Source organism: Microcaecilia unicolor, chromosome 4 (assembly GCF_901765095.1).
Source record: "Microcaecilia unicolor chromosome 4, aMicUni1.1, whole genome shotgun sequence".
Classification (NCBI taxonomy): Eukaryota; Metazoa; Chordata; class Amphibia; order Gymnophiona; family Siphonopidae; genus Microcaecilia; species Microcaecilia unicolor.
This window is the reverse complement of record NC_044034.1, coordinates 239,067,878-239,095,818: the sequence shown is the minus strand read 5'-3', so window position 1 is coordinate 239,095,818 and position 27,941 is coordinate 239,067,878. Positions and strand designations below refer to the sequence as shown.

General features: G+C 45.4%; 2 protein-coding genes across 2 annotated transcripts in view; one reads left to right on the top strand and one right to left on the bottom strand.

Moving 5' to 3' along the window:
- Positions 1-18,370, bottom strand: part of LOC115469067 (G-protein coupled receptor 183-like) — a 34,338-nt gene extending 15,968 nt beyond the window's left edge. Inside the window, exon 1 of the mRNA XM_030201350.1 lies at positions 18,061-18,370. The gene's annotated coding sequence lies outside the window, so the exon portion shown is untranslated. The remainder of the gene's footprint in view (positions 1-18,060) is intronic.
- UBAC2 (UBA domain containing 2) overlaps positions 1-27,941 on the top strand; it is a 482,592-nt gene that overhangs the window by 248,703 nt on the left and 205,948 nt on the right. The gene's annotated exons all lie outside the window — the stretch shown is intronic.

Genomic DNA, 27,941 nt, shown 5'->3' with positions numbered 1-27,941 from the left:
GAGAAATGTTTTTTTAAAAAAAAAACGCGGCACCGGCAGGCACTGTCTCAGCAGCCTTGAGGCATTGGCTGCTGAGGCATTGGCTGCTGGCTCGCAGGCTCCTCCCGCAGACCCAAGCCCACCCGTAGCTACGCCCCTGGTTCAAAAATGAAATTACTGACCTATTAGTAATTTGTAATGTCATTAAAATCATCTCTGGTAACTGAAGACTGGAAGGTAGCCAATTTAACACTAGTTTTTAAAAGGGCTCCAGGGATAATCCAGAAAACTACAGGAACAAAACAAAAAACCTGAAGGAGCCTGTTTTGAAAAAACAATAAGAAACAAAAGACAAAAAAAGGGGGGCAACCACTGAAGTTCAAACTCTGGGATATTGGATTGGTATTCTTAGTCATCCCTAAGACTCCTGAGGCAGGTGCCCTCTGTGCCGAAACACAGTACTACGTCAAGCCATATTTAGAGCATCCTTTGTATAGTATTTATCTATATAAATAATTCTCATCTCCAAAGTTCTGAAGCTCACTCTGTGGCAGGGAAACACTGAAGCCCTGTACTGTTGGTAGACTAGGCTGTCAGCACCACTCACTCTCACTCATAGACCCGCCCTCAGCCACGCCCCATCCAGACATAATTCACAACCCCAACGTTCTAATGAAGCCTCCAACATTTCAACGTTCTAAATTTGTAGTTCCATAGCGTCCCACAGATCAATCCAGAGACAAGTGGGTTATGTCCCTCTACTAGCGAGAACTTCAGAGTCTTGATATATGTAGATCTGTGCAGTCAGCCTACTATCAGTATTCTCTCTATCTCAGCAGGTGGATAGACACATCCTGTGCAGCTCTCTGGATTGAGATGTGCTCCTAGCCTGTTACTTCAGAATTAGTTGAGCGGATTGAGATGTGCTCCTAGCCTGTTCCCTCAGGTTTAGTTGAGCTAGGGGCTAGTGGCCATGTGGAGCAGGTTAGGGGTACACCTGGTGGTGCCAGTTCCCTCCCCCACCCCTGTCCTGTTACCAGGCTGACTAACAGTTTCTGACCTCTCTGCAACTCCTGCCTTAAAAAAAGAAAAAAGAAGAACAGAGAGACAAGTAAGAGGAAATGAAGCAGAGCAGAAGGGGATAATGGCTTTACACCATGGTAATTTCTTTCCTTTGGGGCTCTGTTTTTTCCATCCTATTGAGGTGAGTGGTATTTCCTTTTTTTTTTCCGTGGGAGTTCTTCAGTTTCGTTGAGGAGAGTCTGGGCTTCGCGTGGCTCCCAGCACAAGTGTATTTTATTTTTGCCTGGCTATGGCTGTTGGGGCGTTGATAGGGAGCTCCGTTAGACGGCCGTTCCGGGCTGTGGTTTTGGTGCCATTACGCCATCGCGGGCGCCATTTTGTGCGGGGGTTTGCTGTGCACACGACGCTTTTCGCTCCTCTCAATTTCAATTATTTCAATTATTTTTAATGGCAACAGTGCAAGCGGAGTGGCACGAGCTCGGGGAGGTAGGATTCTGGCCCGAAATTTTGCTCCGTGCCCGTTTAAGGAGGGAAACGGTGAGCTTTTCGGCTCGGGTGTCGGAGGCCTGTTCTGCATTCCCGCTTGGGATGGCTTCTAGCTCTCATGCCGGTGCTGTTGCTATTCGTTGAGAATTTAATTGAGCACGCTATTTAAGCTAAGGAATGTTTTTCTCGCCCATGCTCTTTGTGAAGTTTATTGCATCTGGATACGGCAGGTTGCTGTCCGTTCTTTTAGGGACTCGGTGCCTGGGGCGCGACCGCGGCCGGCCTCTTATGCGTTCAGCTGAGCGAGGTTCAGTGCTCGCTCCAGCAGCTCATATTATAAAATTGGGTCATGCAATTTCAGGATCTCACACAAATTCATGAAGCGTTTCATATTTAGCGGCGCGGCCTTCTTTTCCGCGTCGGGGGTTAGCGGGCGCCATTTTTGGTAATGGAGAGCGGGTTGGTGGCGGTCTCTCCTGGGACCTCGGTTACACGGCCGGTGCCGCGTCCTGCTTAGGGTTATCTAGGTGGTGCCTGCGTTAGGTGGAATTTCGTTTCTGACGGAGAATTTTTGGATTAGGTACTGCCTTTATGGTACACTGTCTGGATTTGCCTGTTTTGGGCTCTATTTACTTCTTTGCTCCCTTGCACATGTCCGGTCCTTCTTTCAGTAGGTAAGGGAGTTCTTTTACCTCTCTCCTGTTTCTGGGGGGATTAGGTATTCGCACCTATGGGCTAGTGTAGAGCTAGGAGAGCGTGGTAGGGGGTGAGGTTTTATTTTTCCTCAGTTTCTCCCTGTCTAATTTTAGTACAGCACCTCGTATGTTTTAGGGCATAGGTTCAGGTCTGTTGTGGACATGTGGGCACAGCCAGGAGCCTGCGGGCTCAATCTGCTGTTTCCGCGGGGGGCCAGTCCATGTCTGGAGTGTCTGGTTAATCTGGTCATTTTGATGCTGGAATGTCTGTTGTTTTTGTACCAATTTAGACTCTCCGCTCAGTGTTCTACTGGTTGTCATGGTTATCATGCCTCCAGAGGCTGACATGACAGTTTTCTTTTTCCTGAGACTTTTGGGTACTTCTGCTGCAGGTTTTCCTGTCCTGAATGTGGTTCCTTATTTCCTCTATTCATGGATGTCTATTCAGTCTCTGGGCACTGAGTCCGGCCTGTGTTTTAGGACTTGCAGTGTGTTTTTTGGGGCCGATAACTTTTACGTTCTTTATGCAGGCTGCGGGTTACCGTTTCTGCATCTTCAGTAGCCAGTCTTTTAGTGCCCTGGGTGTTCTCAGCTCATTGCTTTGTAGGGCTCATGGGGCAGGTTTTTGGCTGGTAGTAACCTTCTTTCCTAGGTAGCTTTCCCTGTTGGTGGCTTTTCAGTCTTCAGGTGCATTTGGTTTCTGGGCTGCAGACGCATTTCGGCCTATTGCTTTCTGGCTTCCTTAGTTTCCACCTTTGGTGGTGGGATAGTAGGCTGCTCAGGGGAGAGTTTTGTCTGTATGTCATGGTAAATGGGCGCTCTCAGCCACAGATTGCTAGATTTCACGCCCTTGTGGTTATGTTACTTTTGGTTCTTATTCTTGTCGCACCTTCCTTATCTTGAGGGTGTTGGTGTCTGCTCTGTCTAGGGGCATTCGGTTTGGCTCCTGTCTGCTGGCGGCCGGTTACTCTTGTCAGGTACTGCATCTGGTGGTTTTTCGATGAATAGTGTTTGTATTTGCATACAGCTAGGATGGCTCATCTGGGCTGTTTTCGGAATGTCGAACCTGGAGCCTCCGCTTTGGTTATATCTGGGATCATTCCTATTTGCAGCGAAGCAGCTTTACTCTGGCCCTGGCCGTCGAGCTTTGCTTTGGCTCAGGCCGGCGAACCCTGCTCAGGCTCAGGCCAGTGTGGCCAGCTCAAGTGGGGCTGTGGCCAAGTGGTTAGAGCACTGGTCTTGTATTCCAGAAGTGGCTGGTTCAAATTCCACTGGTACTACTGAAAAGCTGTTCCTGACAAGCACTTCAATGTTTAAAGAGCGTTGCTCCAGCTCACGCTGTCGAGCGTTGTCCGGGCTCAGGCCGTAGAACCTGGCTCTGGCTCAGGCCGTCGAGCCTGGCTTTGGCTCAGGCCATCGAGCCTGGCTCTGGCTCTGGCTCATGCCGTGAAGCCTGGATCTGGCTCAGGCTGTTGAGTCTGGCTCCGGCTCAGGCCGTCAAGCCTTGCTTCGGCTGCAGCCGTTGACCTTGCTCCAGCTTAGGCTGTCAAGCTTTGTTTTGGTTGAGGCAATGAAGGGGTGCTTGCGAAATTTCCTTGAATTTTGATTTCCGGCGTCTGTTTTTGGTCTTGGGCCCTTCTGGGTCGGTACCTTTGAGTTTTTGAGTTCTTATCCTGTCAGTTCCGAACTGAAGGAAATCTCTCGCTGACTACGTGTAGGCTGCAGGTTTGGTCTTTTGGCCACAGCTATTGTTTCTTGCCTTTAGGCGGCTGTTGTTCAGTTCTTGTCAGACCGTCTGGTCTTTGCTGCTTCGGGCCTCTTGATTGGGTCACTCCACTTATTTGTTTCTGGTTTGGCAGTAGTTTTTCCTCCCTGCCGTAGGGAGGTTCTGGTTTTGCCTTTTCTTGTTCAGGTGCCTCTCTCCTTCTCTTTTTCGTATAGGAGGCAGTGATTTCCTGCTTGATGGATATTTTCCGGTGCTCTTCTTTAGGAGTTCAGCAAGGAAGTAGATTTTTTGTAGCTCCGGAGTTGACTGTCTCTTAGCTGGTTTTCCTCGGTTTCCTGTTCGGGGACAGCTTCATATTGGTTTTTGGCCTGGCCGGTTGTTTTCTTCCTCTGCCTTGCGGCTGCGTTTTGCTTCCTTTAGTTTGGGAATGCTAGTTCGGGGATACTTACGTTCCTTTTGTTGGGAGTTCTTCTCTCTTATTCCTCTGGACCTCGGGAGTCACGGCCAGGTATTTCCGGGACTCCATCTATGCTCATTGCTGTATGTTGGGCACAGCTCCATTGCTGTAATTTGAGCAGCTCTATCTAGGTTCTTGGCTGCATATTGGGCTCACCTCTCTTGATGCATGTTGAGCACAGTTCAATGGTTGCATGTTGAGCACAGCTCCTTTCCTGCACATTGGATACATCTCTTTTGCTGCGTGTTCAGCTCGGCTCTATTATTGCTCTTTGAGCACGGCTCTATCGCGTCATGCTGTTGGTTGGGCGCGATTCTTTTCCTGGATGTTGAGCGTGGCTTTATTGCGGGATGGGGTGTGTGGCTCCATCCCTGTGCACGACTTGGTCGCAGTAGGTGGTACGTGGGTGCATTGCGGCATTTTGTGAGCGGTTCCATCGCTGCTTTTCAGCATAGCCCCTTCGTTTTGAGCGCAGATCTTTCCTGCATGTTGCAGACTGACCCATCGCTGTATGGTGAGCACGACTTCCTTCTCTTGGGTGGTTACTCCGTTCCTTAGTGGGATTGGCTTATTGGATCCTTTCTGGGCACGGGGTCACAGTTCCATGTTGTCCTCAGCTCCTATGAGTGTGGGGGCGTACAGATATATATGTAGGTCCTGCGTGGGGAAGATTCTTTCTTCTTGCCGTATTGCGCCTTTCCTCAAGCTTTGGATGTTCAAGTTTAGCTGTTTTTGGTACCTGGTACCGTGCTCATGTCTTGTGTGGTTCAATTCTTTCTTTGGGCCTTTGGCGGTTTGGGAAGCCCACCCTACTTTGGGGACTGCTTTAGTACATCCCACTCATCTCTGGATTGATCTGTGGGACGCTGTGGAAGGTAAAATTATGTCTTACCTGATAATTTTCTTTCCATTAGTCCCAACAGATCAATCCAGAGGCCCGCCCTTTACTGTTGTTTGTTTGCATCATTTACATTGTTCTCAGGGGTGATGCTTCGCGAAGTGGTGTCCTTGTCTACGGGACCACTGGGAATTCCAGGAACACTGCAGAGGATGCGGTCATTCATGATTACATTTATCACTTAAGTGGTTTCCTCCCGTTTTTATGGTAGAGGAGGAGCCTGCAAGGGTTCTTTGGAGGCAGGAGTGGAGTTTAATATTGGATTGTTTTTTCTTCTTCAGCTGCTTTGGTATCGACAATACTGAGAGTAGGCTGACTGGCTGCACAGGTCTACATATATCAAGACTCTGAAGTTCTCTCTATCTCCACCTGCTGGTAGAGGGACATAACCCACTCGTCTCTGGATTGATCTGTTGGGACTAATGGAGAGAAAATTATCAGGTAAGACATAATTTTACCTTGTGTAGATCCCATGAGTGTCTGCCCCGCCCGTCAAACGTGATGACGTTAGGGCGGAGCACAGACGCTCAACAAATCAAGGAAGCCCATTGGTTAATCTCTGTTTCCACTCCCCAACGCAGCCATCATTCCAATACACTCAAAACCAAACAAAATCGCCGCTGCACCCCGTCCCCCCGCCCACAGTCCCCCTCACCCACCCTCCCACAGCCGCTCACTCACTGTTCTGCTGCACCCCCTCTCCTCTCCGACTCTGGCCATGCAGCAGGACGATTATTACACACGAGAGGAAGTGACCCAATCAACTACACTGTAAGCAAGAAAGCCCATTGGTTAGTCTCTGTTTCCACTCCCCAACACAGTCGTCATTCCCATACACTCAAAACCAAGCACACCTAGGAGCTGCTGATCCACATTGTCGTTTTTTTTCCTTCTTACATCTGAAACACATCTAAAGCTGTTTCTACTGGTTAAACTGCGCCTTAACAGGTAAAGGACAAAAGGTTTTTGTTTTTGTTTTCTTACTGCACACCTTTTTAGTTTATTTGAAAGCTACCCATCTGTACATATGAATATCATGAAATCTAAATTAAATATCACTAAAACAGCTTTAAAAATTATTCTACCTGGTAGAGAGATGTGGTAGCCGTGTTAGTCCACTCTTAAGGTTATCAATAGAAATCAAACAAAATAAAACATGTAAAAGAAAATAAGATGATACCTTTTTTATTGGACATAACTTAATGCATTTCTTGATTAGCTTTCCGATCTGACGAAGAAGGGCAACCTTCGAAAGCTAATCAAGAAATGTATTAAGTTATGTCCAATAAAAAAGGTGGTATCTTATTTTCTTTTCCATGTTTTATTTTGTTTGATTTCTACCTGGTAGAAACAGCAATTTTAAACTCTGCATTTTCACATCATTTGTCAACAATACAAAGTTTATCCAGGGTACCCGTGGCTGCGTCAGTTCCGCCGTTGCCTTTCAATGTGTGTCACTAAAAGAGTATGAGGGAGCTCCAACTGCCTGTGGGTCAGGACAGGACTTAGCTGCTGGACACCAGAAGCAGTGTCTCCTTAGGTTGACAGCAAATAGCAATCCCCCCCACCAAGCACCTCGGAGGGAGGGAGGAAGGTAGGGGACAGGACCATGGAACTAGGAGGGAGGGAAGGGACCCTTGAACTGGTAGGGGGACCCTGGAACTGGGAGGGAGGGAGGGAAGGTGACCCTGGAACTGGGAGGGTGGGGACCCTGAAACTCTGAGGGAGGGTGGGGGGGACCTGAAACTGGAAGGGACCCTGGAACTCAGAGGGAGGGGGATGACCCTGGAACTCGGAGGGAGGGATGGAGGGGGACCCTGGAACTGGGACGGAGGAGGGAAGTGCCCCTGGCACACACTCTGATTCTCACACACACACTCTCTCACGGACACACTCGCACCCAGTCTCAGTCTCTGTCAGACACACACACTCGCACATTCACTCTCTCTCACACAGTCAATCTCACACACACTCTTTCAAACATACACACCAGTGGCGTAGCCAGACAGCCAATTTTGGGTGGGCCTGAGCCTAAAGTGGGTGGGCACAAAATTATCACTGCTCCGCCATACCTCCACCTCAAAATATAAATACTTTAGCTAATGAGGATCCTCAAGCTCTGTTAGCTGAAGACTTTCTCCAAAGGCAATTAATACCAATCAGTCCAGCACTTTTCTTCCTTCCCCGCCTCCAGTCTATGGTCTGGCACCTCTCCCTAGCTCCACCCCACTGACAATTAATACCTTTAAATAAATTTAGATATTAGATATGTATCATATGTCAAAGAATAAAGTGGTTGCTCAAAGCATCAATCAAAGCGACAATCGCTCAACTGCAAAACACTATGCACAAATTTGTGCAAAAACACACTCAGAACCTTACTGTACCATAAATATTACACTGGGCAGACCCTAATACACCAATATACCGATACAGAAAATGCAGACCGTCAACAATATGAAACAAGGGATCATATCACAATTCTCATGTAGAGCCACAAAACACCCTTTTAGGGTGGATAGTGTTCACAATGAGCTCCTTTTATTAACGACCATATATAGATCCTTCAAGAGGTAGTGTGTCATGATTTAGGCTCTACACCCTTTCTGATGTTTTGGTGCCACCTCAGTAAGGCCAATACGCAAATTCTCCACTGCAAAACACTATACACAAACTTGTGCAAAAACACACTTATAACCTTACCAAACCATAACAGCACTAATTCCAAGGACAGGACGAGCTACAACCTTATGCGTGGAAAGGCAGCACTATAATTACACCGGGCTCTAAAACACCAGTACACAACCTAGTGAAACAAAAAAAACAAAACAAAAAAGGCTGCAAATACTACACGCTAGCAGAATACTGCACCTTGATCACACATGAAAAACACATGACACAACAGATATGAAGGCAAATTTCTGAACTGGAAAGTTATCTCAAGAAGTCAGACTCAGCATGCAGCAATACTAGAAAAACTGAAATTTACATGTAAAATATCACAGATGCACATTTCCAAAAGCTGACATAGTCCAATTAATAAATTCTGAATTAAAAAATGTTTTCTACCTTTGTTGTCTGATCATTTAGTTTTTCTATTCGCGTTGGTCCCAGTGTCTTCTGTTTTATGCAGTGTCTTCTTTCTATTTGATATTTTTCACTCACCATGTCCACCATCCTCATGTGTCCTTATGTTTTCTCCCCCTGCCCTCCCCTCCCCTCATCCATGTCCAGCAATTTCCTCTCTCCCCTCCATCCATCCATCTCCTGATGTCCAGCAAATTCCTCTGTCCCCTTCCCTCCAGCAATGTTCTCTCCCCCAGCTAGTCTCCCTGCCCTCCCTCAGCTCCCCAAAAGCCCTCCGAATCCTCTCCGTTCCCCCCTCCCCTCCCCTCCCACCCATGGCCAGCGAGTCTCCCTGCCCTCCCTAAGTTCCCCAAAAGCCCTCCGAATCCTCTCCGTTCCCCCCCCTCCCCTCCCATCCCACCCATGGCCAGTGAGTCTCCCTGCCCTCCCTAAGTTCCCCAAAAGCCCTCCGAATCCTCTCCGTTCCCCCCCCTCCCCTCCCATCCCACCCATGGCCAGTGAGTCTCCCTGCCCTCCCTAAGTTCCCCAAAAGCCCTCCGAATCCTCTCCGTTCCCCCCTCCCCTCCCATCCCACCCATGGCCAGCGAGTCTCCCTGCCCTCCCTCAGCTCCCCAAAAGCCCTCCGAGTCCTCTCCGTCCCCCCGCACACGAACCTGGCCTTTTTCTTTCAGTAGCAGCGAGCGACGTGAAGGCACTGCAACACTCGCCAGCTTCATGTTCTCCCTTTCCTGTTCACACAGTGTTCGTCCCGCCTTCGCGGAAACAGGAAATACGTCATCGTAAAGGCGGGACGGACACTGAGTGAACAGGAAAGGGAGAACTTGACGCAGTGTCTTCACGTCGGTCGCTGCTTAAACAAAAAGGACAAGTTAAAAACATTTGCGTGGGGGGGCGGCGGACGGACGGAACTGAGGGGGGGAACGGAGGAGGAGCGGAGGAAGTCTGACGAATGGGCGAGGGAGGGAAGGAGGAATGGCATGCGGAGTCTTACTGCGACTCGGGGTGCACCATTTCTGGGTGGGCCTTGGGCTTAAGTGGGTGGGCCTAGGCCCACCCAGGCCCACCCGTGCCTACGCCCCTGATACACACTCCGAGGAAAACCTTGCTAGCGCCCTTTTCATTTTTGTCAGAAATGGGCCTTTTTCACTAGTTTGCTAATAAATATCCCAGAGTTTAAACTTCAGTGGTTGCCACCCTTTTTTTGTCTTTTGTTCCAGAAAACTACAGACCACTGAGTGGAGACTATTGCTAAGCACATAGACATACATGGGACAGAATCATCATGGTTTTAACCAAGGGAAGTCTTTCCTTACTAGTCTGCTACATTTTTGAAAGTGTGAAGGTAATCAATAGAAATAAAACAAAATAAAACATGGAAAAGAAAATAAGATGATACCTTTTTTATTGGACATAACTTAATTAGCTTTCAAAGGTTGCCCTTCTTCGTCAGATTAGAAATAAGCAAATGTAGGTAGATGACAGTATATATAAGTGAAACATCAAAGCATTCCAGTGACAGTCTAACAGGATGGGGGTGGATAGGTAAGAGACAGGAAGAGGGACAGGGAGATATGCATGGAGACATGAGGGTGACAAAGCAGTACAATTTTGTGGTTTATAATGGGCTAGAAAACCCAGATCTTTGTTAAGTCCTGTCTGGTGGGTGTCAAAATATTTAATCATTCTGACTTCAAAGTGTGAATAAACTCCCAGATAAAGGTGAACCAATTGACATAGTGTCAATTGGAGGACTATGAATAGTGGAGTACCACAGGGATCTGTACTGGGAACCTGCTTTTGAATATATTTTATAAATGATCTTAAAATGGGAACAACAAGTGAAGTGGTCAAATTTATAGATGACATAAAATTATTCAAAATTTTAAATTGCATGCGGACTGTGAGAAATTGCAGGAGGGTGGAAGACTGGGCATCCAAATGGCAGATGAAATTGGGAAGAATGACCCAAATTATAGCTAAGATTCACATCAGGAATCACCGCCAAAGAAAAGATTTAGTTGTCATCGTGGACAATATATTAAGATCTTCTGCTCAGTTGTAGCAGTGGTAAAAATTTTTTTTTTTTAAATCAATGTTAGGAATTATTAGGAAAGAAATACAGAATAAAACAAAGAATAGCATAATCCCTCTCTGTTGCTCCGTGGTGAGACTGCATCTTGAATTATGTATGCAGTTCTGGTTGCACATCTCAAAAAAGATGTGGAGAGGCATTTTCGATATGATGCAGTGCATGTTTTCTAGCAAAAAAGGTGCCGGTGGTACTCAAATGCCAGACCACCCTTCAGGGGTGGGGTGATCACTGAGGGACCCACCCCACAATAGCCAGGCTCCCTGCAACCAGTCACAGAATCTATGAAAAGGCAGAATAGGTGTGTAGAGCCTGAGCTTTTTTACTATAACTTGGGGACCACAAATCAATTTTAGCAGACAATGAAAAAGGTGCCGGTACTCAGTACTCCCAAGTACCCCCTCAAAAAAAGCCCTGATATGATGTCTAAGTCCAACTTCAGACATTTTGCAAAAAACATCCAAAATCTGAATAAGAAAGAAGTTCATTTTCCAAAAAGAAAAACGTCTATCTTTTGTTTTCAAAAATACTGTTTCTAGCAAGGTTTTGTGCTTTGGATGTTTTGGGTTTTGGTCCATTAAAAAAAAAAAGTCCAAGTGAAAAACGTAGAATATCAAGCCATTGGGATGTAGGAGGGTTCCAGCATTTTTAGTAGACTGGTTTCCCAGACATCCCAGGACTTCAAAAACATGCTCCCAGGTACATATCTCACCACTGCTCCCTTATCTTGTCTGCTGAGACCCCCAAAACCCACTGCCCACAGCTGTACACAATAGCCATTATGAGTGAAGGGGACACCTATATGTAGGTACAGTGGGTTTCTGGTGAGTTTTGGAGGGCTCACAGTTTGCACCACAAATGTGACGGGTAGAGGGAGATAGGGACCGGAGTCCCCCACTCCATGGTATTCTGCACTTCATTGACCGCTACACTACTCCAGGGACCTGCATGCTTCTCTGATAGACCTGTCTCTAACATCTGAGGCTGTCATAGAGGCTGCTAAATCATATTTGTGTTCTCATTTGTGGGGGGTGGGATGGGATTAGTGACCACTTGGGGGGGGGTATTGGGGAATTACCCCTGATTCTCTCCAGTGGTCAATTAGGACACCCTTTTGTGCCTTCTTCATTATAAAAACAGGTCTAGCTCAAAACATCTTAGTTTTAGTCTTGGACAGTTTTGTTTTGTTCCATTATGGCTGAAAAACATCCAAGTGTTAGGAACGCCCAGAACCCGCCTTTAACATGCCCCTGACATGCCCCCTTGTGATTTGAACGCACTTCTGATGAACTTCATAGAAAAATGTCTAAATTTGGTTGTGAAAATACCAATTTGGATGTTTTTGTGAGTAAAACGTCCAAATGCAGATTTTTGCCACTTTTTGGACGTTTTTCTCTTTTGAAAATGAGCTCCATAGTAGAATTGGGAAAAGTACTGGCCCATTTTTTCCTACTTTCCAAAAATGTCCTATCCTACCCCATTACATTTCTCAGTCAAAATCTCCCAGATGTTCCATAAATGATAATTGATGCATTGTGACTGGAACTGAAGAATTGATTTGTGAGGCAGTGACTTAACTGTGTATTTTTTCTCCTTAATTGTGATTATTTCAGCATATGAACTCTAAATATGCCTTATTGGAAAAGTAGCTTCAGTATGTTGAGGCCCAGCTGCTTTCATTGCAATCAACAAGTATTTCTTGTATTAAAGATATTCCTCTTTAAAATCTAGAAACCTCAGGCTCCTTAATTTTCCCAAAAATGCCCTTATCTGGCAGCTTGACCCTCTAGTAGTAGTACTGCGAGACTGCTGTTAGAGGGTCATGGCTGCTATTTCAACCCAGCAGCGAACATGGGCCGGAGGACTAAGGATCATTCCTATCTATCCACTCTAGACCAGGGCCGCTGAGAGGTGTTGGGGAGGGGGCAAAGTTATTCCCCAGGGCCTGACCTCCAAGGGTGGCCCAGCACCCGCCCAGCAAAAGCATGGCTCTTGTGCTCCTGTGTGCCATAGAGTAGAATTATCGCGTTAACTCTGCTCTGCCAGCCACATGTCCTTCTTCCTGCTGAGTCCCACCTCCTGTGTAAAATACTTTCTGTTTGAATATTGCAAGAAAAAGGATGTGTGCAGCAGAGCAGAGCTAGCAGGAGAGAAGACAAGCAAGTAAGCAGGCCCGTGGGAGGGTGTGCAGGGCCGGAGAGGGGTGGTGCGCAGGCCTGGGGGGAGGGAGTGTTTCCACCCCCCCCCCCCCCCCCCCCCCCCCCCGGCCTGGCTTTGTCTCTTGGTGGCCCTGCTCTAGACCACCAGGAATGTCTTAAGGTAGGCCAGGGGAGATCTACAGGGGGCTAGGAGTCACATCTATATTTTCCATCCCAGCCCCTTTAAGGTGGCACCTGGGAGCATTGGGCCACTTTCCTACTGACCTGATACTCCTGGGCAGGAAAATATTGCTAGCTTTGAGCTGGCATTAATTTTTTCAGGAATAACACAGCTTGCAAAGTTTACCACAAGCTGTATTATTCAGGTTTCGTAATAACGAGGTATTTTGCATGTGTTTACATCTCATTAGTAGGTAGCCCGTGACAACCTAAACTAAAGTGCATTATGGTAATACAACCCATGTTAATGCCATTTAATTATGGTAAGGAGAGAATAACATGCGATATTGCCTTAATGCACCCTAGTAACTACCCTTTAACAATAGAAATAAACAGTGAAGAGTTTGACTTAGAGGCTCATTTTCAAAGCACTTAGCCTCCCAAAGTTCCATAGAAACCTATGGAACTTAGCCTCCCAAAGTGCTTTGAAAATATGCCTCTTAGTCCCTCATGTAAACCCTGGCTGAAATAAGCACTTAAAAAAAAAATCTGTGTCCCTCTCTGAACTGGTGTAAAAACCTGATGGGAAATGTTTTTCTCCCTATATATGTGTATTCTCCATTATAAAATAAACAGCACAGGAGAGGCTTCTATGATCCCCAAATAGCAAGCAGTGAACAAAAGAGGTGGATCACACAGGGACAATTGAAATCCAAAAGAAGTCTTTTTATTATTTAAATAAAATATCCAACGTGGCCAGGTTTCGCCCACTTCAGGGCTGTGTCAGGGGTCAACAAAAAAGAGTGAATTGAAGCACAGTTCCATCCAAAAGAAAAATGGTATAACAATACAGCACCCAGCGATTGCAGCAAACATGCTAGACAAACTATTCGGTGCATAGTGCACAAGAACAGACTACCGCAGAAATGCATTAAAGTGTTTTACATATTTTTCTTGGTTCCGTGCGCTAACCAGCATGCTATCGATTTTAAAAATATATATTTCTTGGGGTGTACAGTGTGTGTGTGGGGGGGGGGGGGAGGGGGGAGAATCGATATTCCTGCACTATCCTGCTAGTATATTATGATTAGTGTGCACTAACTTTATAACACAGAGTTAATTTGGGAGCAGCTAGCACCTCCTAAGCAGGAGACGGTAGGTGCTTCTATGTTAACTCTATGTAGGTGCTACATGTGTGCTAATGACAACATGAGTACACAACAGGCAAAAAAATATTTTTTTAAAAGCCTCCCTTAAGAGCTGAGTTAAATCTGGGCTTAGCAGAAAAGTCCCACATTAAAATGTGTTAAGCCCAGGTTTTACCGCTTTTTAATAATAGAGCCCTTTATTTTTCTCTTTTTGGATTTTTTTCATTTGTTTTTGCTTTTCTGTCAGAAAATATATACATGTCTGTGAGCAGTTTCAAGAATAGATGATGCATTTTTCACTATACTTAAAACAGACATCCTATATAATAATTCTCACCTCCAACAGGATGTGCTTGGGACCGTGCCTGCCGGAAGTGGTCTGCTAGGCAGGCATGCAGTGACATCAGTGACAGACAATTTGGCAAAGCAAAACAATCTGAGTGCTGGCCATTAGGACACAGGGTTGATAGGAGAGTTTTAAAAGACTGAAGGAACCGAAAGTGTTAAATGGGGGGAGGGGGGAGTTCTGAACGACTGAAAGACATGAACATTTGGGAAAGGAAAACAATCTGAATGCTGGCCATTAGGACACAGGGTAGATAGGAGAGTTTTAAAAGACTGAAGGAAACGAAAGTGTTAAACTGGAGAAGGGGGGGGGAGTTGTGAATGACTGAAAGACATGCAAATTTGGGACAGGAAAACAATCTCAATGCTGGCCATTAGCACACAGGGTACATAGGACAGTTTTAAAAGACTGAAGGAACCAAAAGTGTTCAAGGGGGGGGCAAGTTCTGAATGAATGAAAGAAATGAAAATTTACGAGAGGAACACAATCTGAATGCCGGGCATTTGTACACAGGGTAGATAGGACACTTTTTTTTAAAAATGAAGGACGTGAAACTATTACATCTTGGGGGAGGGGTGAGGAGGAAAGCGGTGGGGTATCCGGATACTGGGCATTAGGGCCACGGGGGTACATAGACTTTTGAAAGCCTTAAGGAACCCAAAGTGTTGGAAGGAGGAGGAAAAGGAGGGGAGGGAACGGAGTGAGGGGCATTAGGAACAGGGGAGGGGGCCCTGTCACACACTCTCATTCTCACACACACACTGTCACACAGACAGTCTCACTCTGTCACACACCCGAACATTCACTCTGGCTCTCTCTCTCTCAAACATACATACTCCCAGGAAAACCTTGCTAGCGCCCGTTTCATTTGTTCCAGAAACGGGCCTTTTTTACTAGTATAGTCATAAAATTGAGTCAGGCATTACCCAGTTGTAGTAGTTAGAACTTGATGGACTTCTGTAGTCCTATATCTTTTTTTTCCTGTGGTCAGGTTGCCATATGGAAATTAGTGAATATGATCCTCGCTTACTAAAAAAAAATTATCAGAGCTGGCTCAGGCCACAGTACTTCAAACTGTGGCATAGGAGACTTGCATTCAAGTCTCTGGATCAGTTGGGTTTGGGGTCACATGGAAGTGACTGAGTCTTGGAGAGGGAAGGAAGATGCCTACTGTGTCATGGTAATTCCTGCCAGTCATACTGCAGTGCTGAGAGTTTCTGAAAGGAAATTTCCTTTAGCTAATGGAACAATAAGCGCATCAGAGTCAGTCAGGCATAATGTAAGACATTGGTTCTTAAACATGTCTTCGTGGACCACCTGCCAATTGAGTTTTCAGGATATTTCTAATGAATGAGAGAGATTTGCATATAATGGAGGTGACAGGCATGCAAATCTGTCTCATGCATATTCATTAGGGGTATTCTGAAAATCTGGCAGGCTGGTGGTCCCCCAAGACAGATTTGAGAACCACTGATGTAAGGGATAAGGGAAGCACTGGTGTTAATTCTGCCCAAGCAACCCCTCCCCCCGGTCAGGAAGGAGGAGCAGTCAAGAAGAGGGCTCAGCAACACTGTATTGTAGGCATGGAGACAGATTACCGCAAAGATTACTTGCGTTTAAAAAAGTTGCCATGCTTTCTCCTGCCAGCTTTATTTAGTTAATATTCTTGAGCACCACCTCCGATAGCTGGGGAAATGCTTAAGTGCCTCATCTCCTGCTGCTGGGCCAAAATCCCAGGATAACAACTGGAAATTATACAGCTGTTAGTGTGAGGCTTTGGTTCAGCAGTAGGAGATGAGGTGCTTAAGCACTTCCCTGGCTACCAAAGGGACATGAGAATTTTTATTGAAGAAAGCTGATGGGAGGCATCTTGTCAACTTTGCTAAAAAGTAAATATCTTGTACCAGCTCTATCTCTTAATAACCAAAGTTGAGGAAGGGAGATGGGCAGAGTGTTTCTTGTCTACCACCATGGGGGGCCTCTTATTTGAACTTATGTCACTGAGGGGAGGTAATTTCACACTTTGGGGGCAACAATGGGCCCTATTGCACCATTGCTCAGAGTGCACTCTAATATGCAATAGTGTACATTAATCTTCAGTAATGTGTCTATTGATAAATTGGGTACACTATGATGATATGGAAACCACAAAATTTGTTCTTGTCAGTTTGGGTCAAAATCACGTGAAGTGACATGGGAAGTGTCCTTGACATTTCCCATGTCATTTCAAATAAATGCATATCCCTGTAGATTATAGAGGATTTTAACCTCACTCAATGAATTTTCAAATCAGTATTCTCTAGTGAAATGTTGCGTAGTGGATAATACTTTGTGTTACTCATTGAAAAAAACAAATTAATTCTTCAAGACCTTTTCTGCAACTACCGTCATAGAATAAAGAAACTCAATACTTGTATAAAACTTCAAGAACTGTCTGAAATGACACCTGAATACTTTAGTTGTAATATTTTTTTTAATTTGTTGGTCTTCAGCTTAAGTTTTGGCATTTACTGGGTCATTCTTTAATGAAATCGAAACCATGACTTATCTGTGCCCATGAAAAAGTTAGAACAGCTACTATTCCCGTTGTTCAGTAGTGGATTAGAATGGAGATTCTGAGGGCATGAACTAGTGATAATTCTGTGAAGTTACTTATTCTTGCTTTAAGTGTTTTAGTGATCTGCTTGACATTGCCCCTGTAATCCAGAAAGATTTTGTTCAAACTCTAAAACAAATCTCATGAAAATAACAGTTTCTTTAAGGTTTATTTTTATTATTCTATATTTAGCAATACAAAAGTAAATGAATTCTGCTTTATCTGATGAGTGATTTTTTTTGTTGTTGTTTTGTATCAGGTAACAACATTAGAGGTTTGCACTGAATTCATAAATGGGTTAGCAATTTTGTGAGTTGGAATTAAAAAAATGAGACTTGCATTAAAAAATGTTAAAACGTTGGTGAGGCGCTCAGAGACTTATTTCTAAGCTTTGAAGCATTTCTTTCTTCTGCAGATGTGGTGTTAAGAAATAACATGCCATCATAGCTTGCCATATATTTGCTATGTTATTTGAGGAATATGTCACATGAGGTCTGCTGGCGATGGAGTCAAACTTTGAAACTGCTCTGTGGTTTATCACGTACCTTCCATGTGCCACCACCCATTCAACAAGCCTATGTTTTTAGAGACCTTTCTAAAAAGCAAAATGCACATTACTTTCAAGAAATAACTTGTTTGTGAAAAATTTCAGTTGAATGAATGCAAATTGTGGGTCTTACCTTTGACAGTTATTGAAATTATAGTTTTCGTTCACCATTAATCAGTATGAGCCCATTTTAACGTATATAGGGATATTTTCTAATGATTGGCATGCATTATCTGTAGCAGGGCCCATTTTGTGAAGTGGGCCCTATGGTAAACCACATATAATAAAAGCATTAGTTTAATTGAATCACTTTGATATCCATTAGTGAATGACCCCATAATCCATGTATACTTATCGACACCTGGGCATAAACATAGTTGTAAAAGTATACTTACTAAGCATGTCCTTGTCTTTGTAACAAAAATATGGCTTGAACAATTGCTTCTGAGTTTAGTTATTTGCAATAGCAGAAATATTTCTTTTAGCTTAAGGGAAAACATCTTTCCCAGGACACCATACAATCAGCATAGTAGAGAATCAAATCGTACAATATTGTTAAATGGAGAACAATACAGATATGACATGACTTATTAAAGAAAAGGTTCCCTTTGCCATAAAATATGAGAAATCGCTTTATAAATTGACTCAATAATTGTAGTACTTACGTAGAGTTGAAGTGTAAGGTATGCAGCACTTGTTTTCAACAGAATGAAAATAAGTTCCCTTTGCACATTTGGTTTTTCAGAAGGCTACATTCAGCTGACCTTTTTTACGCTGCAGCATCTTTCTTCTGTTTTCTTGTGGTTAAAAGAACTCTTTTTCTGTCTTCTAACACATATTCTCCGCCCACATTTTTATGGGAAGTGGAAGCATGTCAATGTTTTTGGCTTGTTTTAAAATGTTCTAGTCAAAAATAAATCTTTTTCTTTTATTATTGATATTTCAGCAGTTCACTGTTTTATTCTCTCCTTCAAGCATATATCTGTTTGCTGTATTTTATCCTCCTCTAAATCCCAGCTCCTTGATGAATATGTTAAACTTCAGCAATTTTGGGCTTTTCTTTTTTCATAGATCTTCTCTTAACCTGGGTCCATCTGCTTCTTGTCGTTCACGTTTTGCTGAAACTATCCTAGTACATCTGATCAACCACTTCCCTATCTCTTGTCTATACAGTCCTAATTCCTCATCCTTGATCTGTCAGCAGCCTTTATTACTGTATACTGTTCTAGTTCTCTTTCTAAGCTTTCTTTTTATATTTCTGGCAATTCTTATCTCTGGTCTTATCCTGTCTTTTCAGTCATTCCTACCCTGTTGTTCTTAACCATTCTAAACTGGTCTTTTCCTCCTCATCTTTCTGTGTACCTCAAGCTGTGGTTTGGGTATTTTACTCTGTTCTCCTTGTTTATTTTCTTCTCACTAATATTGTCTTAACGGAGGGGTTATTACTGTTTTGCTGGAGACACTCGAATCTCTCTTACCCTTTTACATCTGATGATATTTCTGTCTTTCTCTCTGTCCTCTGTGCCTACATTATGGGCTTTCATTTTATTTCCCTATATGGTGCAAAGATATAGTTTCTGTTTTGTCATGGCAAACCTTTTATTATCTGTCTTCCCTCCCATTTTATTTCTGCCAGTTCTACTTTACTCCTTTTCTCGCATTCTGCAATAAATCTTGGTGTCAAGTTTTTCTTGCCCTGTTCTTCACAAACTTAAGCTGTGTTATTGCAAAGTTTGTCCTTCCTTTTCATGCTTGTCATTTTCTTTTGCATGTTTTATTCATGTAACATAAGAACATAAGAATAGCCTTACTGGGTCAGACAAATGGTCAATCTAGCCCAGTATCCTGTTTCCTTTAATGGCCAATACAGGTCACAAGTACCTGGCAGAAACCCAAATAGTAGCAACATTCCAAAGTACCATTCGCAGGGCTAGCAGCTTCCCCAAGTCTTTCTCAATAGCAGACTATGAACTTATCCTCCAGGAACTTGTCCAAAACTTTTTTTAAACACAAATACGTTAACCGCAGTTACCACATCCTCCAGCAACGAGTTCCAGAGATTAACTATTTGTTGAGTGAAAAAATATTTCCTCCTATTTGTTTTAAAAGTATTTCCATACAACTTCATTGAGTGTCCCATAGTGTTTGTACTTATTGAAAGCATAAAAAAATCATTTCACTTCTTGTTCCACACCACTCAGGATTTTATAGACCTCAGTCATATCTCCCCTCATCCATCTTTTATCCAAGCTGAAGAGCCCTAACCTCTTTAGCCCTTCCTTATATGAGAGGCATCCCCACTATATCTTTTTTGAGATACAGCGACTAGAACTGAACATAATACTCGTGTGATCACACCATGGCGCAATATAGAAGCATTATAGTATTCTTGGTCTTATTTACACTCCCTTTCCTAATAATTCCTGGTGTTTTTTTGGCCACCACCACACACTGGGCAGAATATTTCAACTTATTGTCTACAGTAACATCTACATCTTTTTCTTGGTGCTCACCCCCAAGGTGGTCCCAAGCATCAGGTAACTATGATTCACATTATTCTTCCCAATGTGCATCACTTTGCATTTGTCTATATTAAATTTCATCTGCAATTTGGATTCCCTGTCTTCCTGCAATTTTTCACAGTCCACGTGTGTTTTAATAGCCTTGAATAGTTTAGTGTCATCTGCAAATTTAATCACCTCACTTGTTCCGATTTCCAGATCATTTATAAAAATGTTAAATAGCACCGGTCCCAGTACAGATCCCTGTGGCACTCCACTATTCACCCTCCTTCATTGAGAGAAATGGCCATTTAACCCTATCCTCAACCTCTCTCTCTCCACTGCAACTGTCCCTGACAACTTCAAGCATGCTGTAGTCACACCTCTGCTGAAAAAACCATCACTTGACTCTACCTGTCCCTCCAACTACCGCCCCATTTCCCTCCTACCCTTTCTCTCCAAGATACTTGAACGCGCGCCGTTCACAGCCGTTGCCTTGATTTTCTCTCCTCTCATGCCATCCTCAATCCGCTTCAATCCGGCTTTCACCCCCTACACTCGACTGAAACGGCACTATCTAAAGTCTGCAATGACCTGTTCCTTGCCAAATCCAAAGGTCACTACTCCATCCTTATCCTCCTTGACCTATCTGCCGCTTTTGACACTGTCAATCACAATTTACTTCTTGCCACACTGTCCTCATTTGGGTTCCAGGGTTCTGTCCTCTCTTGGTTTTCCTCTTATCTCTAACTAACTAACTAACATTTCTAAAGCGCTACTAGGGTTATGCAGCGCTGTACAATTTAAACATAGAAGGACAGTCCCTGCTCAAAGAGCTTACAATCTAAAAGACAAGAGAAATCTAAAGACAAGTGTACAATCTAGAGGACGAGTTAATCTGATAGGGTGGATAGATTGGGGGATTCTATAATTCTCAAGCGGTTAGGTGCCGAAGGCAACATTAAAGAGGTGAGTTTTAAGCAGAGATTTGAAGATGGGTAGGGAGGGGGCAAGGCGTATGGGTAAAGAAAGATTGTTCCAGGCATAGGGTGAGGCAAGGCAGAATGAGCGGAGCCTGGAGTTGGCAGTGGTGGAGAAGGGTACTGAGAGAAGGGCTTTATCCTATGAGCGGAGGTTACGGGCGGGAACATAGGGGGAGATGAGGGTGGAGAGGTAGTGAGGAGCCGCAGACTGAGTGCATTTGTAGGTAAGGAGGAGGAGCTTGAATTGTATGCGATATCTGATCGGAAGCCAATGCAGTGACTTGAGGAGAGGGATGATATGAGTATATCGGTTCTGGCGGAATATAAGACGTGCAGCAGCGTTCTGAACGGATTGAAGGGGGGATAGATGGCTGAGTGGGAGGCCGGTGAGGAGCAAGTTGCAGTAATCAAGGCGAGAGGTAATGAGAGCGTGGACGAGAGTTCTGGTGGTGTGCTCAGAGAGGAAAGGGCGAATTTTGCTGATGTTGAAGAGGAAGAAACGACAGGTCTTGGCAGTCTGTTGGATATGCGCAGCGAAGGAGAGGGAGGAGTCGAAGATGACTCCGAGGTTGCGGGCAGATGGGACGGGGAGGATGAGGGTGTTATCAACTGAGATAGAGAGTGGAGGCAGAGGAGAAGTGGGTTTAGGAGGAAAGACGAGGAGCTCGGTCTTGGACATGTTCAGCTTCAGGTGGCGGTTGGACATCCATGCCTCAATGTCGGATAAACAGGCCGATACCTTGGCCTGGGTCTCCGCGGTGATGTCAGGTGTGGAGAGGTATAGCTGGGTGTCATCAGCATAAAGATGATACTGAAAACCATGGGACGAGATCAGCGAGCCCAGGGAAGAGGTATAGATTGAGAAGAGAAGGGGTCCAAGGACAGATCCCTGGGGAACTCCAACAGATAGTGGGATGGGAGTGGAGGAAGATCCATGGGAGTGTACCCTGAAGATACGGTGGGAGAGATAAGAGGAGAACCAGGAGAGGACAGGGCCTTGGAACCCAAAAGAGGACAGCGTGGCAAGAAGTAAATCATGATTGACAGTGTCAAACGCGGCGGAAAGATCGAGGAGGATGAGGATGGAGTAGTGACCTCTGGATTTGGCCAGGAGCAGGTCATTGCAAACTTTAGAGAGTGCCGTTTCTGTCAAGTGCAGAGGGCGAAAACCGGATTGAAGTGGATCGAGGATGGCATGAGAGGAGAGAAAATCAAGGCAGCGGCTGTGAACGGCGCGCTCAAGTATTTTGGAGAGGAAGGGTAAAAGAGAGATGGGGCAGTAGTTGGAGGGGCAGGTACTCCCGCTTTCTTATTGGATGTAGGACTCTCCACGTAATCCCCCACCCACCATCTTCATAACGTTTTATGTTCCACCACATTCAAGTGCGTCTCCTGAAGCATAGCTATGTGCGCCTTTTGCCTATTTAAAGCTTGCAAGATCTTATTGCGCTTTATCGGAGAGGAAAATACCCCCCACATTCCAAGACACTAGTTTAACCATATCCCACCGGCATTGGCCTAAGTGATCGAGTAACTTTGAAAAGTCTAGAGGAGTGTCCCAGCCTACACCCCTCCCTGCTAACATCTCCCAATCCAAGGCCTCTCATCTTACTTCCCCTCCTCCCTCCATGCTGCGTATAGATGCGGAGTCCACCTTCTTCCAACCCTCCCCCCTTATCTTCTGCCTTCCCCTCCCCCTAAGCCTCCCCCTAACCCCCTATTCTCCCCCACCCAACTCCCCACCCCCATCTTATCCCCAGTTCCGCGAGTTCTCTAGAAGAACTCATCACGTGTAGGTGTCTCCAGTCCCCACCATAATGCTTTACAATCAACCCAGTTTGATATCCATACTTTAACCAGCAGTTAAGCACCTCCTCCCCCCTCCTTGATGCAGCCATCTGCCAACCATTCATTCTATCAAACTACCCTTCTGCTCAATCACTCCTATCTCGGCACCCACTCCTCATTCGCACTTTTAAATCCCCCAACCAACGTTCCAAAATGTCCGTTATAGTCTCTAACACACAGTCCATTTTTCCTGCCTAAAAGCAGTCCTTCAAACCTGGTATGCTCCTTCTCTGCAGTTATTGCCATCTCAAGTTGTCGCCTCCTGAGGCAGGCTTTGGACAAATTCCTGAGCTGCCGTCACTTTTTCAAAATATTTCTCTGCTCCATCGTAATGGACTCTCAGCTTCGCAGGATACATCAAGGCGAACCGGATTTTTCTCTGGTGCAGCGCTGCGCACACTGGCGCGAATTCCTTCCTTGAAGCTGCCACTCGTGCCAAATAATCCTGAAAGCAGAGAATTCTCTGCCCTTCGTAGCATAGCTCACCTCCAGCTCTTATTGCTTGCAAGATTGCCTGTTTATGGCCATAGTATAAGATTTTTAATATCACAGCCCGTGGTCTCGTGGCCCCCGACCTCTTCGGCCCCAGCCAGTGGGCCCTTTCAATCCTCAGCGGACCTGGTAGATTGTTAAGCTTCACAGTTTTCGTGAGCCAGCTCTCCAAAAAACCCCCCAGCTCTGATTCTTTAAGTTGTTCAGGCAGTCCAATAAGACGCAGGTTATTGCGTCTTGATCTGTTCTCCAGATCATCCAGCTTGTTTTCTAGTTCTTCTACTCACTTCTGCAGGGCCTCCACCGGCCGTTCAGTCTCTACCATGCGGTCCTCAAGATCACTGAGCCGCTGCTGCATATGGTCGAGATCCAGATGAAACCCATCAAGGCGCTCGTGGGCCAATTCAGCGCGACCAAAAAGAGCCTGCAGCATTTTATCAAGGGCCGCTTCCACTGCCGCGGTGACCTCTGCGGTGATTTCTGCCATCCACGCCGAGCAGACGCTGGAATTTGGGGATTGCTGCCCAGCCGCCATCTTGGGCTCCGCTGGTTTGGGTTTTTCCCGCTCCTTCCATGGGCTTTTTGCAGCCATCCTTGCACTCTCGTGCTCTAATCGTCAGACCGGATCGAAGCCCTGTCTTTGCCTTTCTGCGAGAGCGAAGGAGACGCTCATTCCCATTGTGGGTCCGAAAAAGGCGTTAGATGAGGGGGACTGGCAGGAGCTCCGCTCAGACGCGTCTTCACTCCCGCATCACACCGTGATCCCTGGAGTTGCTGTTTAAGCATGCTAAATTTTATTTTGATTCCATCTTCTTTATATATAGGGATCTTTTCTCTTTATCCCAAACATTTTTGAATTCTATCACATTTTTGTCTCCACCACCTACCTCTGGAAAAAATTCAGAGAAGGATGATCAAAATGATAAAGGGGATGGAACAGCCTGCACTATGAGGAAAGGCTAAATAGCCTAAATCTCTTAAGCCTAGGGAAGAAAAGGCTAAGAGGAGTCACGATAGAGGTCTATAAATTTTCTGTTGACAAACAGGATTGAGTCAGACACACAAGTGGGTGATATGAATCACAGATTGTCAGGCCAGAGCTGCTCTTTCAGAACTGATACACCGATGATCAGAAGCAAACACGGGCGCTATATGATCAGAGTCCACGAGCGTGTGAAACAACGCACTCGCTGGTTCTGAACACAACTAGCATGCAAATGCATGCAAAACAGGGCTCTTAGCGCAAATTGCATGCAAATGCATGCTAAACCTATTCATCCCCAATGATCAGCGACCAGGGCACCAAAGATTGGCTCGCTGGCTGCGGCAAACCCTATGCCAGCTTGGAGCTGGCATTAGGGTTTGCAGATCATTGGGGAGGAATGGTGAGCCCTGTCCAGCATTCATTTGCATGCTAGCTGGCCCCCATTCCCCCCCAATGCAGCAACTCCCCCCCCCCCCCCCCAGAACTGACAAACTCCCCCCGCCCAGGAACCGACGACCCCACAGCGACAGGGGGCTAGAGGTTTGAGGTACCTCTGGTCCTCCTGACACCCCCCCCCGACACAGATTCAGGAGGGACTGGAGAGCCGGTGGGTCTCCAGTGCTCCCCCCCAACATCAGCAAGAAGTCCCTGGTGGTCCAGTGGGCCGCTGTCAACCAACCTACCTTGAGTTGGAGGAGGGAGCTAGCCTCCCTTCTCTTCCTTCGACGCTGCCTGCAAAATGGCGGCGCCCAGCCCTGCCCAGTGTATCCTGGGATGTGCTGGGCGAGGCTTCATACCATATAAGGCAGTTTCTATGGTGTGATGCCCCGCCTAGCACATCCCAGGATACACTGGGTAGGGCTGGGCATTTTGCAGGCGTCGTCAAAGGAAGAGGAGGGAGACCAGCTTCCTCCTCCAACTCGGGGTGGGGGGGTTGACAGCGGTCCAATAGGGACTTCTTGCTGATGCTGGGGGGGGGGGGGTAGGGGGACTGGAGACCCACTGGATCTCTAGCCCCTCCTGAATCTGTGTCGGCGGGGTTGGGGGGGGGACCTCCAGCCCCCTGTCACTGAGGGGGGTCGTCGGTCACCCACTGGGCCACCAGGGAATTTTTAGAGATGCTGGAGGGATTAGGGGGGCTGTAGAACCACCTGATCTCCAACCCTCCCTGAACCTGTGTGTGGGGGGGGGGGAGGTTGGGGGGACCGGAGGTCCACTGGACCTCCAGCCCCAGTTTTGCCTTGCTTGGGGCAGGGGTTGTTGGGGTCTGGTGGTCCCATGGACCTCCAGCCCCTGTGTTTGACAGGTCTGGGCATTTGACAGCAAGACCTGTCAAACAAGTGCGGGAGGATTGTGCCTGAGCACATGATCAGGCACAATCCTCTTGCACTTCTACGCCATAATCAGAGAGAATTGTGTGCTTATATTTGCATGTCATTATCTCTGATCATGGGTCCAATAATGCCCCACGCTGTTCCAGTGCTGTTTTTAGAGCACTGTTTGGAACAGTGCAGGGCTTTTGATAATCTTATAGTCAGACCTTAAGAGTAAAGTTCTGAGCATGTGCAGTCCTTCTCGTATGCACTGGTCTCTTCCACTCTTCAGTTTTGTTTTTTGAATTCAACTGAATAAACACTGAGCAAAGCTCTCCCAACATGTTATGAAAAAAGGGTCTTCTTTGAGCAGAAGTCTGCCAGCTCTGTGTATATGAGTCAAGAATCTTAAATGGAATAATCCTAAATCTCTCAGTGCAGTGGCTTCAGAAGTCCAGCTACCTGTGAGGATCACTGAATATTATTTAAACTTACTACTACTACTACTTGACATTTCTAAAGCGCTACTAGGGTTACGCAGCGCTGTACAATTTAACATAGAAGGACAGTCCCTGCGCAAGGAGCTTACAATCTAAAGGACAAATGTACAGTCAGTCCAATGGGGGCAGTCAAATTGGAGCAGTCTAGATTTCCTGAAAGGTATAAAGGTTAGGTGCCGAAAGCAACATTGAAGATGTGGGCTTGCACCTTCACTGAAGGGAGACTAGCATTCGCAATCTCTTCCGAAGTGCTTGAAAAACAAAAATACAGCTGTATTTCCTCAGGTGAAGTGCCATTGGCAGGACTCCTTGTCTGTGCAGCAGCTCCAGCACAAGTCCATTGCAGAGCATGTAGATGTCACAAACACAGTCTGGTAAGGTTCGCCTTTTTGCGCATGATACCAAAATCTACAGCAGGGTAGACACCCTGAATGGTATGGATAACATGAGGAGGGATCTAGCAATACTTGAAGGATGGTCCTCAGTTTAGTAGCTAAGATTTAATGCTAAAAAATGCAGAGTCATGCATTTGGGCTGCAAAACCCTTAGGGTAGAGGTTCAGTATAGGGGGTTGAAGTAGTTCTGTGCATGAAAGCAGTACTTAACGGTGATCATATCTGATGGTGTTAAGGTGGCTAAATGTGTAGAAGAAGCAACAAGCACCCTTCTGGTCACGATGGATGTAGAATCACTATACAGCAGCATTCCCCATGCAGATGGCATAGCTGCATGTGAGAAATTCCTAAAAACATCCACGCTGGACCATCAATACTCACCAGAAACCATTACAAAACTAATGAAATTTATTTTAACACAACTATTTCCGCTTTAACAATGATATCTATCTACAAATGATGAGCACTGCAATGGGCACTAGGACAGCACCCCAATATGCCAACCTCTTTATGGCTGAGCTGGAAGAGACATTTCTGAATAATACCAGACCAAACCCCTAAAATACTACCGGTACATCGATGACATTTTTATGATTTGGACTGAGGGGGAAGAAACTCTGAAACAATTTTACAATTCCTTCAATACATACCATCCTACAGTCAGATTCAAAATTGAATACTCCCCAGAAAAAGTTAATTTTTTGGACACCACAGTCTCAATCAGCGATGGCTATTTACAAACATCCATGTACAAGAAACCCACAGACAAATGCAGCTACCTCCACAACTCCAGCTTCCACCCTTCAAATACAAAAAGATGCATTATTTACAGCCAAGCCACAAGATACCACCGTATCTGCTCTGACCTAGGGGACAGAGACAGGCACCTCGAAACCCTGACTGCATCCTTCGAACAGAAAGGCTACAACCCCAAAATAATCTCCAAGAATATTGCCTCCTCCCTCAAAACACCCAGGGAAAATCTGCTACAGTACAAAGAAAAAAAAGCCACAGACAGAATCCCCCTTATAGTGACATACAACCCAGAGCTAGAAAAATTAAGAAAAATCATAAGAGATCTGCAGCCTCTACTCCAGGAGGATGAATTACTGAAAGAGATATTCCCATCCCCACCAGTGCTGGCCTTCCGACAGCCACCCAACTTAAAACACAAGCTAATTAGAAGTAAGTTCCCAACACAAACTCTTTGGGAGATATACTCATGAAAACGCCTTTTTTTTGGCTTGTACCAAGTTTATGGATTTGTTTAACTATACAACTACTAGCTACTTGTCAGCAAAGAAGTATCTTAAGAGTGCTGAATGCTTATGACATATTTGTTGGATTGAAAGTATATTTTTAATGGAAATCCTTTCTATTTTATGTATTTTCCTTTTGCAAACTGCTGTGACCTTTATAGCTTAGCAATGTAGCAAATTTTAAAATAAACATTTCCTTACAGCAAAATGAAAAGTACAGTGTAAGAGGTTATCTTAAGTTTGTTTCTAATTGCCAATCTAAGAATGCAA